Source organism: Halichoerus grypus, chromosome 14 (assembly GCF_964656455.1).
Source record: "Halichoerus grypus chromosome 14, mHalGry1.hap1.1, whole genome shotgun sequence".
Classification (NCBI taxonomy): domain Eukaryota; kingdom Metazoa; phylum Chordata; class Mammalia; order Carnivora; family Phocidae; genus Halichoerus; species Halichoerus grypus.
In genome coordinates this window covers 12,760,357-12,772,958 of record NC_135725.1, presented here as the reverse complement: position 1 = coordinate 12,772,958, position 12,602 = coordinate 12,760,357, and the positions used below count along the sequence as shown (strand labels likewise).

At 46.5% G+C, this 12,602-nt stretch overlaps 2 long non-coding RNA genes across 3 annotated transcripts in view; one reads left to right on the top strand and one right to left on the bottom strand.

Annotated features, from left to right (window-relative positions):
- LOC118551845 (uncharacterized) overlaps nt 1-12,602 on the bottom strand; it is an 87,494-nt gene that overhangs the window by 44,971 nt on the left and 29,921 nt on the right. The gene's annotated exons all lie outside the window — the stretch shown is intronic.
- The window catches only part of LOC118551847 (uncharacterized), a 29,073-nt gene that overhangs the window by 5,232 nt on the left and 11,239 nt on the right, over nt 1-12,602 (top strand). For both annotated transcript variants that reach the window (XR_013443966.1, XR_013443965.1), the window contains exon 2: nt 7,940-8,087. This is a non-coding gene — a long non-coding RNA (uncharacterized LOC118551847). The remainder of the gene's footprint in view (nt 1-7,939; nt 8,088-12,602) is intronic.

Below are 12,602 nucleotides of genomic sequence, written 5' to 3'. Positions count from 1 at the left end.
TTTGCTAATAATTTGTTGAAGATTTTTGTATCTATATTCATCCAGGATGTTGGTCTGTAATTTTCTTTTTTTGTAGTGCTTATAGGATCAGTATCAGGGTAATGCTGGCCACATAGGATGAATTCAAAAGCATTCCCTCCTCTTCTAATTTTTGGAATAGCTTGAGAAGGATAGATATTAACTTTTCTCTAAATGTTTGCTAGAATTCACCTATGAAGCTACTTGGTCCTGGACTTCTGTGTGTTGAGTTTTTTGATTACTGATAGAATTTTGTCTGTTCAGATTTTATATTTCTTCAGTATTCAGTCTTAGAAGATTGTATACTTCTAGGGATTTATCCATTTCTTCTGGTTGTCCAATTTATTGGCATATAATTTTCTGTAGTAGTCTCTCATCCTCCTTTGTGTTTCTTTGGTGTCAATTGTAAGTTCTCCTTCATTCCTGATTTTCTTTATTCAAGTCCTCTCCTTTCTTCCTGATGAATTTGGCTAAAGGTTTGTCAACTTTATCTTTTCAAAGAACCACCTCTTAGCTCCATTTCTTTTTTTTTTTTTTTTTAACTCTCTAGTTCATTTGTTTCCCCTCTGACTTCTCTTTTTCCTTCCTCCTACTAACTTTGGGTTTTGTTTATTCTTTTTTGTTGTTGTTGGTCTTTAGACATAAAGTTAGATTATTTATTTTAGGTTTTTCTTGTTTCTTCTATAAACTTCCCTCTTAGAACTGCTTTTGCTGTGTCCCAAAGATTTTGAGCTGTAGTGTTTGCATTTTCTTTTGTCTCCTGATATTATTTGTTTCCTCTTGGATTTCTCTATTGACCCATTGTTTGTTTAGTAACATGTTGTTTAGCCTCTGTGTGTTTGTGTTTTTCCAGATTTTTTTTTCTTGCAATTGATTTCCCATTTCATACTGTTGGAATCAGAAAAGATGCTTGACGTGATTTCAGTCTTAAACGTATTGAGACTTGTTTTGTGGCCTAGCATGTGATCTACCCCAGAGAATATTCCACATGTACTTGAAAGGAATGGGTATTCTGCTTTGGAGGGGCATCAGACCCGACTGAGGCTGCCCACCAGATGTGGCAGGGTGGGAGCAGCTTCGGAGGGGAGCCTGCCAGGGTGGATCCACAAGGGACAAGCAGGGCGGGGTGAGCAGTGCTAGCCAGGTAAATGGAGAGTGTCAGAGCTGGCTCCTACAAATTTTCAGCTATCTATGCTAAAGGAGGGCAAGAAAATGGCACTCACCAACACTTCCGTTCCTACAGAAAGCTCCTACAGATCCCTGTCCCTCTGGCACAGATCCTAAAATTAGCCAACGAATCTCCTTATGTATAACCCAGGCATTTTTTAAACTGCTACTTTTGTGCTGAATCTCGGGCTGGGCAATAAAGCCTGCTGGCTCTTTAAGGGTGGGGACTGGGTTTCCTATAGCCCTCTGTCTCCCCAGAGTTAAGCTCTACTATTGATTTTCATCTTTTTTTTTTTTTTTTTTTAAGATTTTATTTATTTATTTGATAGAGACACAGCGAGAGAGGGAACACAATCAGGGGGAGTGGGAGAGAGAGAAGCAGGCCTCCCGCTGAGCGGGGAGCCCCATGTGGGGCTCGATCCCAGGACCCTGGGACCATGACCTGAGCCGAAGGCAGACGCTTAACGACTGAGCCACCCAGGCGCCCCTCTACTATTGATTTTCAAAGCCAGATGGGTACTCATCTTCTCAACACAGGACCCTAGGGCTTGATCCCCTCCCTCCTCCGTGCTTGTGTTTTCCTTCCCACTTTGCAGGTAGGTGTGCTGGGTGTTTGGTTCCCAACTGCATCTCTTTTTCTCCCGACATTTTGATATGGCCTTCTCTTTATGACTCCAGCTGTGGAAGATGTGTTCTTCCAATCTTCAGGTGGTTTTTAGAGTGAATTGCAGTATGTGTAGTTATTGCCTTGGTGTATCTCTGGGAGGGTGTAACCTCGGGATCCTTCTACTCTGCCATCTTCCCTGACTCTGACAAGTGGTTTTATTTCAAGTGCCAAAGACTGACTGATTGATGGTGGCTTCTTAGAGAATTGTGTTGGGTAGGATTCTGAGGCTTCATACAAACTCAGGAAGAATGAGGCATAAGAGGGGGAAGTAGACATCCCCAATCTAGGCTCAATGTATTTTTTTGTTCCTTCCTACATCCTCAAGCGTCAACTGCTCAGCCAAAAGAACTACTCATTGATACCCAAATATACTACACAATCCTATTAACCACAAAGACCATCTATTTTTGTGATTTCTGTATTCTGCTCTCTAGACTGCACTTGGCTCAACTTTCACTTATTAGAATCCTCATCTTGTTCCTCTAATACTCTACCTTCACATTTTATAACTTGTCCCTCCATTGAACATGTATTGACCTCATTCGTATTATAAGGAATACTTAAGTATTATATGTGTATGTATGTGTGTATTTCTGCCTCTCCCGCTGGACAATAAACTCTTTGATGGCAATGAATATGTCTTCCTTATCTCCCAATAAGGGAGATCCTTATCTCGATCCCACCCAGTAACTTAAACATTGCCAGTATTCAGTAGCATTTTATGGAATGAATGAATGAATTAACCAATATTCTGATGGCATGTTAGCTTTAAAAAAAATAAAAAAGGTCATAAAGTCACATGGACTGTCCAGGGAACTGGAACCATCTCAGTAGACCCTCTTATAGGAATCTCGCAGTTTCCATCAGTGAGCAAGATCCATCAGACGGTGGGTCCCCAGTTAAGAGGCAGGCGATACACCTGCAAACTCAAGAGGAGAATCTCTTCCGGTGATGTCCCAGTATCGCACTCGACACTTACAAATGATGTACGTGTACACGAGACCAGCTTTGTGCCCCTCTCACCAGGCGAGTTTTAAAAGACACGGCTTGCCCAGTATCATATGTACACTCACAAGTGGGCGACTCAGACCCCCAGCTCACACTTCAAATCCATGACTCACACAAGGTTGTGCTCTTCTGCCTTACCAGTGAGTTTGGGGTAAATAAGAGTACAAAGAAAGGAATCCATTGCTATTAAAAATAATAAGTTGGAAAACTGCCTGTCCTATAGAGGTCTCATGCTCAGATCCTCCAAGCAGACCCCCTCAACTGTTGATCAGAGTGCCTCCAAACTGGAGAGTGGGCCCTAAGACGAGGCAAAGATTGTTTTCAAAGAGAAATTTCAAACCACTCTACCAAGCATTGGCAGCTTCTCAAGTGGGTGATTTAATGAAGGCCATCAACCCAAAGCCCTCGCTGTCAATTCTCTCAGGCCATACAACAAATTGGGGAACACTATTTGTAAAATCATGATAGCCTGAACAACTGAAACAGAAGTTACAGGCACAGGCAGCCTTTCTCTCCCTTACAGGAAAAATGGCTTTTGTTGTCCTTGTTCCTTTAATGCCTTAAAGGGAAGAAAGAAAACCAGAGGGAGGGAGAGAGAGAGAGAGATGGTGAGAGGGAGGGAGGGGGGGATGGGAAGGAAGGGAAGAGAGGAGGAAGAAAAAGGGAGGAAAGAAAATAAGAAATGAGAAAGAAAAGTATCAAAGGAGAGAGAGTGACAGACTTGTTAATTTCCAATGTTGAAGCCCGTGCCCTGGTTAGACAAAGGACATCACAGGCCTTTTGTTCTTCCAAGAACTGTAATGCTTGGGATTTTTCATGATGCGTAGTGAAAAGCAACCGATCTGGGCCAAAACCAGAGAGAACACAAGGATTTCAACAATTCGGGGGTTATCTTCCCTGCCTTTTCCCCTCTGTGTCTTGTGTGATTCCTCAGACAAAGTGGGCTGGAGAAGTTCAAGCTCAGTTCACAGGAGAGAACATTCTGTACTCTGCACAACAGGCTGGGCTGCCTCTCTGTAAAACAAAATCAACAGCATGATCTCTGCCGCGGCGGCGGCAGGCACCGGGCCGCCAACCCACGGCCGGCGTTTGAATAGAGCGGCTGTCAAAGGCGCCCCGCGGCCGGTCCCCGAGGTGCCGCCGCGCGCACATGCGCACCGCAGGCTCCCGCGCACGCACGCCCGCCCCGGGAGCCCGAGGCCGCAGAGCTGCTCCTCCGCCCGATCGTTCCTTCTTCCCCCCACTCCCCCCAGCGGGTCAAGGAAGTTGTTTGGATATTTCTTTGGGGAGAGTAATTACAGCTGAACATTTCCAAGAAAACAAGCCCCTGCGTGTTCACTTCTGCTCTGGCTTTGACTGGAGCTTTTCTGCCTGTTTGGATGTTACTGTAATCAAAAGACAGCATTAACTCTGAATCCGCCCCGCTGCATCTGTAGGGGGGGGGGGGGCTGCTGCACCCCCAACCCCACCTTCTAAGCTTTTCCGTTTTCTTCTGGATCCCCGTTTTTTCTTCTTTCGTCTGGAAGTTAGCATGCGATTCAGTAAATATTTAATTAGTGCGTATATGGTACCAGGGACCGTCCATAGAATAATAGCTGTAGCAGGATTTTTCTAGTGAAGGGAAAACCTAGCCTCGAAGCCAATCAGAAGAGGAAGAAAAGAGGGAAATCGTGTGTGTCCACACTGTGAAGGTGGCAAGGGAGGGAAGGATGTTGGGGGGGGGGAGGGTTTCTGGAGACAGAGATAGCAGAAAGCCTGAATATGGCTGGGTGTTCCTCAGTATTAAGTGCAGACGTCTGGAATGGGGCTGCTTCCCCGGTGTGCTTTTCATGCTGAATTCAAGCCCATTTGCTAGAGGAAGGAATGACGACAAGAATGCATAGCTGCCCACAGCAGGGGAATGGCAGTGCTGGGGGGGGGGGGGGGACTTGGAGGTCCCTCTTTCTTGTGCTGCTGCAGGAGGCAGAAGCCAGCAGGGGTGAGGGGCAGTGTGGAAAAATGGAAAGTGGAAAAGCGGGGGCTTTGGTGCTGGCCAGAGGCTTTGAATCCTGGTTGTTTACTGTCCGTGACCCTCGGGCAAGATCCCCACACTTTGTGCCCATGAGTCTGTGTCCCCTCCTTGGCTATGAAGGGGAACAAGGACTACCTATTTTGTAGAACTATTGACTGTTGTAGAATTTGAGGAAATCATATACGCCTTTGCATGGCATCGACTAGATAATAAACAGTAATGATTGTCATTAGTAGTGGAAGTACCGTTCGGAGAAAGCTGGTAACTGGAATCAGTTTAGAACTTCCACCAGTGTGTCCTCTCAAATGTTTTCTTGCCTACACATTTGCACCATGATTGACTTAATGAATGTCTACTGAGCACGGGCACCTAGCACGGCGCTCAGTGCGAGCCGCTGCACCAAACACTGGGGTAACAAAAGCCTTGTTCTCAAGATGCCTCCTCGCCTTTCAAGGGAGGGCAGCTTACAAGGGGGCGGCAGAGCCCTGGGGCTTGATGAATGCTTCCTCATAGCCTACCCTCTTCACGCTCAGGCTCCTTCCTTCTAGGTCCCAAGCCATCCCAGAGAGAAAGAAGCTGCTAGGGAGCAGGGATTGGTTGGGAACAGCCCTGATGCAGGACATTTCTCGGGATTGCTCTTCTAGAATGTAAACACCATTTCTCACTTCAGCACTGCGGCTCCTGCCAAGACTTTGAAAAACAAGTTACACAAGCACCTTTGGGGTGGTTGGACATGCTACCTCACCCTGCCGCTGCCTCATGGGGAGGCGGGGTAGGGGGACGTGGACAGAGGTAGTCTCAAGGACTCAGTCGGGGACAACACATGAACCTGAAAACACAAGGCTCACTAGGCTGGGAGTTCAAGAAAACACAAGCCCTCGGGCACCATACAAAGCCCCAACCTGGGCGCCTGGGTGGCTCAGTTGGTTAAGTGACTGCCTTCGGCTCAGGTTATGATCCTGGAGTCTCGGGATCGAGTCCCACATCAGGCTCCCTGCTCAACAGGGAGTCTGCTTCTCCCTCTGACCCTCCTCCCTCTCATGCTCTCTGTCTCTCATTGTCTCTCTCACAAATAAATAAAATCTTAAAAAAAAAAAAAAAAAAAAACAAAGCCCCAACCTACGGAAGGAGTCAGTCACTGATAAATTCACAGATGTCCCTGCTACCATCCTGGATAGGATCCCAGGGTTCAATAGAAGAATCATCTGCTATGAGAGCCAGGGCCCAAGGTGGGGCTTCCTTGGAACTGGTCACCATGACACCCTCAATTCTTTCTGCCCCACAAGGATCACCTCCCTGACTATACCCACCACGTCGAGGGCCCTGTTTAAAATTTTGGCAGCAGACAGCAGGTCACTAAAATTCCGCCCCCCCACCCCACCCCACCACCACTGGAGTCCTTTGCCAAGTGCAACTGCCAACTCCAGCCAGTTGCAGATGGAATTTCTCAGAATACCAGAGTGTGCATGGGGCAGTAAAAGCAAAACCCCAGGGATCTGAGGTAGACCAAGCTAAATAAATTCAAGGACTAGGCAAGTGACCAAGATCTCAGAGGGAGTAAATGAAGGGAAGTAGTTCCCAGAGAATTAAGCAAGATTTCATACAACCCACACACATTTGATGGGAGGAGAGCCTAAGAGAATGACGTTGGTTGTCCATTCATTATGTGCCAGGCGCTTTACATACGTTCCCTCATTTAATCCCCACAATAATCCTATATAGTAGGTAGTGATGTTATTCCCGACTCAAACAGCTGAAATAATGGGCTCACAGTCATGCAGCCAAGTACCTGGTGGAGTTTGCCCTTAAACCCAGGCCAGTCCAGCGTGAGAGCCCAGGTTCCTATCATTATGCTCTTCTGCCTCCTCGCTTGTGAAGATCTTAGTGGAATACTGTTGGAATCATCTGGTGCATTTCTTTAGGATTTCCAGAGGCCAGCGTCTCAGGTTGAAGTCCTGACACCAAGTCCTACTCTCCAGTCTCCTATGTGTACCTTATCTCAGTATATATACTCAATCAGCAAAAGTTTTCGAATGTCCAGGGGGCATTGTGCTATGTTCTCTCGGGGACAGAAAGGTCACTTGTGCACAGGTGCTGCCCGCAAGGAACTTACAGTCTGGATAGGACAGGTTGTGCTATCATACCACTTTATTGATGTAATTAATTATTCAAATAACCTTTGAATCGAGCTGGTACAACACAACCATGGTTGACTGCTTGCTCACACCACGTGCCCATTGTGAATCAGCTGGACCCTTACCCAAGACCCCAGACTGGTGAACAATCCCCCAGATACCTCTCACACTGCCAGTCACTGTGTTGAGGGGAAGACAGCGTGATCAGCTCTTAATGCTTCTTCCTCTGAAAGCTTCTTCCCCAAAGGGGCTCAGTTCTGTTTACCTTTCATTGGGCAAAGCAAATTAAAAGGGCACACATAACCACATAACTTCAAGGGTAAGATAAGCACCAATATACCCCAAGTCTGGAAATGGGCAAAAGACCTGAAAATTTTAGTCACTAGGTATAATCACAACCACATTCTGGGAAGAGGAATGACTTCAAAACCTCATACCCCCAACTCCACAATAATGTAAGTCTGGATAATTCAGTGCCATCAGAATGGCTGCGGTCAAGGCTTATAACCTGAGGACTCAAGAGAGTGAATTATGTCTAAACTAGATTAATGGAAAGCATTCCAGTCCAGGCACAAAAGGTAGCATGTGCAAAGGTACTGGGGTGTGGAAGAGCCTGGTTTATTTGAACTCCTCCAAGCAAACATTAATGGGCAGGATTATGAGGGATAAAGTCAAGAGGAGCAAGTTCAGTTATCTAGTCCAGTAATCAGGGTTTGTGGAAATAAGGGCATGTGTTTACCTTCAAAATTATTTACTCAGCATTTATTGACTGTCACATACTCTCCAGCTTTTATACTGTTACAAAAGTATTTTGTTTTGAGTTGGTAAAAACCTGGGAAACTCATGATTTCTTATTCCATTACCTATTGATAAGAAAAATGGTGGATCCAGAGGTGAGCTTTTCTAAGGCTATCCTGACTTATTTATATTCAGCGCTCACGTACAGCATGCCGGTATTTACCTTACTGCTGAGCACCACCTCTCCATGAGCAATGAAGGGAAAGTGCCACGATCCTTCAGGTCCTGTGTCCCGGGAGTTGAAGGATTGCCTGAGACAGCCGCACACGGCAGCAGAAAGCTGGTGAGTATTAAAACACACTTCTTGATTTACAGTCAACTGTCAAGTAGGAAAATTTATCCCTGCTGATCAGAGCGGAAAGTACTCTGAGTGTGGGGTATGAGTGTATGTGGGTGCCCGGGTATATTTTAACTATCCACCTGGGAAATCTCTCAATCAGCATCTATTTCAATAATCTCATACATTCATATGGCACCTTTCTCCACAGATGCTTCCAAAGCAGTTTGTAAATTTTATATAGCTGGGGAATCATCATTGCTGGAATAGAAAGAAATAGGATGCTTATCAGCTTCCTAATGAGAACTCGGGAACTAAGTGTGCTTTTGATGAGGACAGGGATCCAAGAATGTGCATTTAGTTCACAAAGTGTATGTACTTAAATGGCATCATATTTCATTAAAATAGTATTCAAATTTCCTGCTAATAATCCATTCAAATTTTACCCAGCCTTCCAGGCTCACCTCTGGATTCAGCTCCATAGTTGATGCTAAATTTCGGTCCCCCCGGAGCAAAGTAATGTCACCTTGCCCTAAATACCCAGAAGAATGGAAGTGGGTGGGAGGCCTTGTGTCACCCCTGTGGGTTATATATTATGCATTTCTGGCCCATGCAGAGGCTGAGGAGTATCCGGAAGGCCAGTGAGCACCTGTGAGAAAATTAAAGAAACTTCAAATCATTCGTTCAGTAAAAATTTATTGAGCAATTACTGTGTTCTAGAAACTCTGCTAGGGTGCTGGGGATAGGTGGGGATAGGGTGGGGATAGGGTGCTGACCTCCTGGAACCTACAGTCTAGCAAGGGAAATGGTCACGGGTGAAATAATCAAACAGATCATTGCAAACTGAGAACTGGAAATTGGCGCTACAAAGGATGATCCTGAGAACATAAGCAGGGAACTTCCAGTGGATGGGGAGTCAGGGAAAGCTGCCTAAGAAAGTGAAGTTCAGATTTTTGTCTGACAGATCTAGCTGGGTGTGTGTGTGTGTGTGAGAGAGAGAGAGAGAAAGAGAGAGAGAGAATCTCAGTTTCATTATTTGTAAAACAACTGTAGCAACAGTACTTTGTCTAAGGTTGGGGTCCCCAGCAGCAGACCCCGAAAGGAGGATTCACGTGAACGTGATTTATTAGGAAGAAGCCCCAGGAACCACTGCTTCAGAAGTTGAGTAGGGACACCTGGGTGGCTCCGTCCCTTAAGCGTTGGACTCTTCGCTCTCTCAGCTCAGGTCGTGATCTCAGGGTCATGAGATTGAGCCCAGTGACTGGCCCCTCCACGCTGGGCATGGAGACTGCTTATGATTCTCTTTCTGCCCCTGCTGCCCTCTCTCCTTCTCTCAAAAAAAAAAAAAAAAAAAAAGTTGAGAAAAAGGGAAGGGAAGGAGGCCAAGCAATGCTGAGTCAAGCAAAATGCCATGGACCAGAGAACTAGAGATAAGGTTGGTGACACAGGGATCTGGGGTGCTTGTCCCCTGCCCTGTTTGGTTACCTGTAGGTCCCAGGCACTTCTGCTCTCCAGGCTGGGATGCAAGGTAGTTCCAGTGGCTCAAGGACTATCCCCCAACACGGAGCCACCACCACACTGGCTGCTGGGGGCACACAGCTCGCAGGAATATGGGAAGGGGGAGTGCCTGGGTGGCTCAGTCGGTAAGCGTCTGCCTTCAGCTCAGGTCATGATCCCGGGGTCCTGGGATCGAGTCCCGCATCGGGCTCTCTACTCAGCAGGGAGTCTGCTTCTCCCTCTCCCTCTGCTGCTCCCCCTGCTTGTCGCCCCCCACCCCCCATCAAATAAATAAATAAAATCCTTTTAAAAAGAATATGATAAGGGACACGGGCAGAGACAAAGGCATTTGCCTCATAGGATGCAGTGAGTATAAGGAACGGTGCACAGTGCCAGGTGCCTAGGGAGTGCTCAGGAAATATTAGCTCTCATTGTACTTCTTATGTATCGGCTACACAACTGCCATGGCCTACACTTTACCCGGTAATCTCTGCCCACTCCAGTCCTGCAGGACCCCACTCTGCCACCCACCACTCCTGCCGGCTCTCCTGAGACAAACGCACATATAAATACAGCAATACATATTTATATTTCCCAGGATTGTCACATTTTGCTGAGCTCATAACGGAACCGAACAAATAGTCCTGTCATTCTCTCTCATACGTCCTGTCATTCACTGAGGCTTCATCACTCCCTGTCCTCCTGGGCTCCTGCAGCTCAGAAATTCACGTGTCTGGCTGCTTCTTAAATGTGATCTGGACCAACCTGACGCAGTCCTCGGGTCTACACTTTCGGCAAGTTGATACAACTTGTAGACCGGAGGGACCTCCTCGATCTGCTCCTCTTCCTGAGTGGTCCATGGAACATTTGTTGGCTCCTTCAAAAAAATCGGCCTTTTAAATAAAAAGGAATGAACTGAGGATATATGAACAACAAGAATGAATCTCAAAAACATGATCCCGGTTGAAATAGCTAGACACAAAAGAATACTACGGTGTGATTCCATTTATTGGAAATTCTGAAGCAGGCCAAATTAACCTTTGGTGACAGAAAGTGGGTCACTGGTTGCCTGGGGCCGGGGTAACTGCAGAAAGCCCTAAGGGAACTTGGGGGGTTACACAAGGTCCCTGTCTTTGTGGTGGAGACATGGCATTCAGGCACACATTTGTCAGAACCCACAGAATGCTATACTTAAAATGGGTGCGTTTTATTGCATGTAAATCACACCTTTAAAAAGTTCTTTTAAAATTAAATAAATAGTCATTTTATTGCCTGACCAAGAGATCAAAAGTTAGATCCAAGACTAATCACAGGGAACTCCGTCTGGCCAGACACACAGAATCCTTTGTATTGTTTTCCATCCCACACCCTATTTTTTTTCTTTTGGCAAGAAGTTGGTCTTTATTATTTGCACGAATGGAGGGGAACAATGGCCCGGAGAACTCTAAAAAGAGAAACTACACAAGTCATTTACATCCAGTGGCTCTGGAATATACTTTTGTTGCCTACCTGGTGTTTGACTAGAGATGGGCCTGCCGGACATGCCTAAAATTCACTTCACTTGAAATAATGAAGTTTTTCCCTATAAAGACCCGAGTTGTTGGAAGCTTGGGAGCCCTTCACTTTCCCCGCCTGACCCCACCTCTCCCTGTTCCTCCTGAGCAGGAAATGCAACATTTCACCCAGCCCCAGGCCTTCCCTCCGCTCCAGCAGGCTGTCTGGGTCCCTGTCTCTGACTTCAGGAGACGGGGTGCCCCTGTGTTAACTTGCAGCAGATGCAGAGGGAGTTGAGATCCTCAAGCTATTGAAAAAAAAGGCTCGGGAAAGTTTCCTTGCAAACGAAGGGGAGTCATCGACTTGCAGATAAATGAGAAAAGATTCTGCAAAATTTAGTTTCTCATATTTTGGGTGCAGTTTAGCTGGATTTGGCTCTCTGCTGGCATACCCACAACGCCCCCCCAAGCCCTGTCAGGCTGAGCCTGGGTTCGCTGCCCCTGCTATTTGCACCCCACCTCTCATCCCAGCACCCTGGACTTTATCCTTCATGGCCCTCACCACGTGGAGGGCAAGTGCCTGTTTACTAATCAGTGTCCTGGACCTGACCGAAAGCTCTCTGAACGTGGTGTCTCCTGAGGTCACCACCGGCTACCCAGCCCCTTGAAGAGCGCCAGCCTCGTAGTAGGTACTTAATAAATAGCTGTTGAGTTGTTATGATTCTGAACACATCACAACAGAGTTTATTTAAGGTTTTGAAAATCAACTGCACAAACAGGAAAACTCTGGCACTTCCAAATGGAACTCCACCCAGACAGAGCTCCAGCAGGAAATACCAAAAAGTCAGTATCTAGAGCAGAAATCACTGTGTGTGTGTGTGTGTGTGTGTGTGTGTGTGTGTCAGGGCAAACTCTCGTGAGCTGATCTCTGAGGCCTCCAAAGCAGGTGACAGCCTGCAGGTGGGCGTGGGGGGAAGGGAGGGGAAGTGCTTGAGTGAGGAAGAACTAGAAAACAAAAAATACGGGGGACCAAGGTAAATACTTAAACCCAGATTGAGCATCTCGAGTCATGCCTTTCTGGCCCGGAGTTGTAGTGAGCACAAAAGCTTCTCTAAATTTGTCCCTACCTCCCTAACCACAATCCAAGCAAAGGGTTTTATAAATAACATATGCCAATACATTCAATAAATATTTATCATACCTTCTGTGGGAGAGGCCAGGTGAGAGAACCAAACATGAATCATATGGGGGCTCTCCTGAAAGAATGTGTCTGGTAAATACTTGACTTAAATAGAAAGGTTGAGATATCGTTTTCCAGTTTATCAAGTGCCATGGCATCTGGCCGGTCCCACTTGCAGGCAGCGATTTCCCCAGAGCCTGCAGGCAAGCTCCCTTGCCAGAGTTGTTGGCGAGACACGGGGAGGGGTCAATAGCTGGTCCACCACTGTGGTCCTCACATCCCCCAATAAAGTACCCGGCACTGTGACACCTATAAAACCTTTCTTTTAAAGGGCGCAAAAATGGACTACAG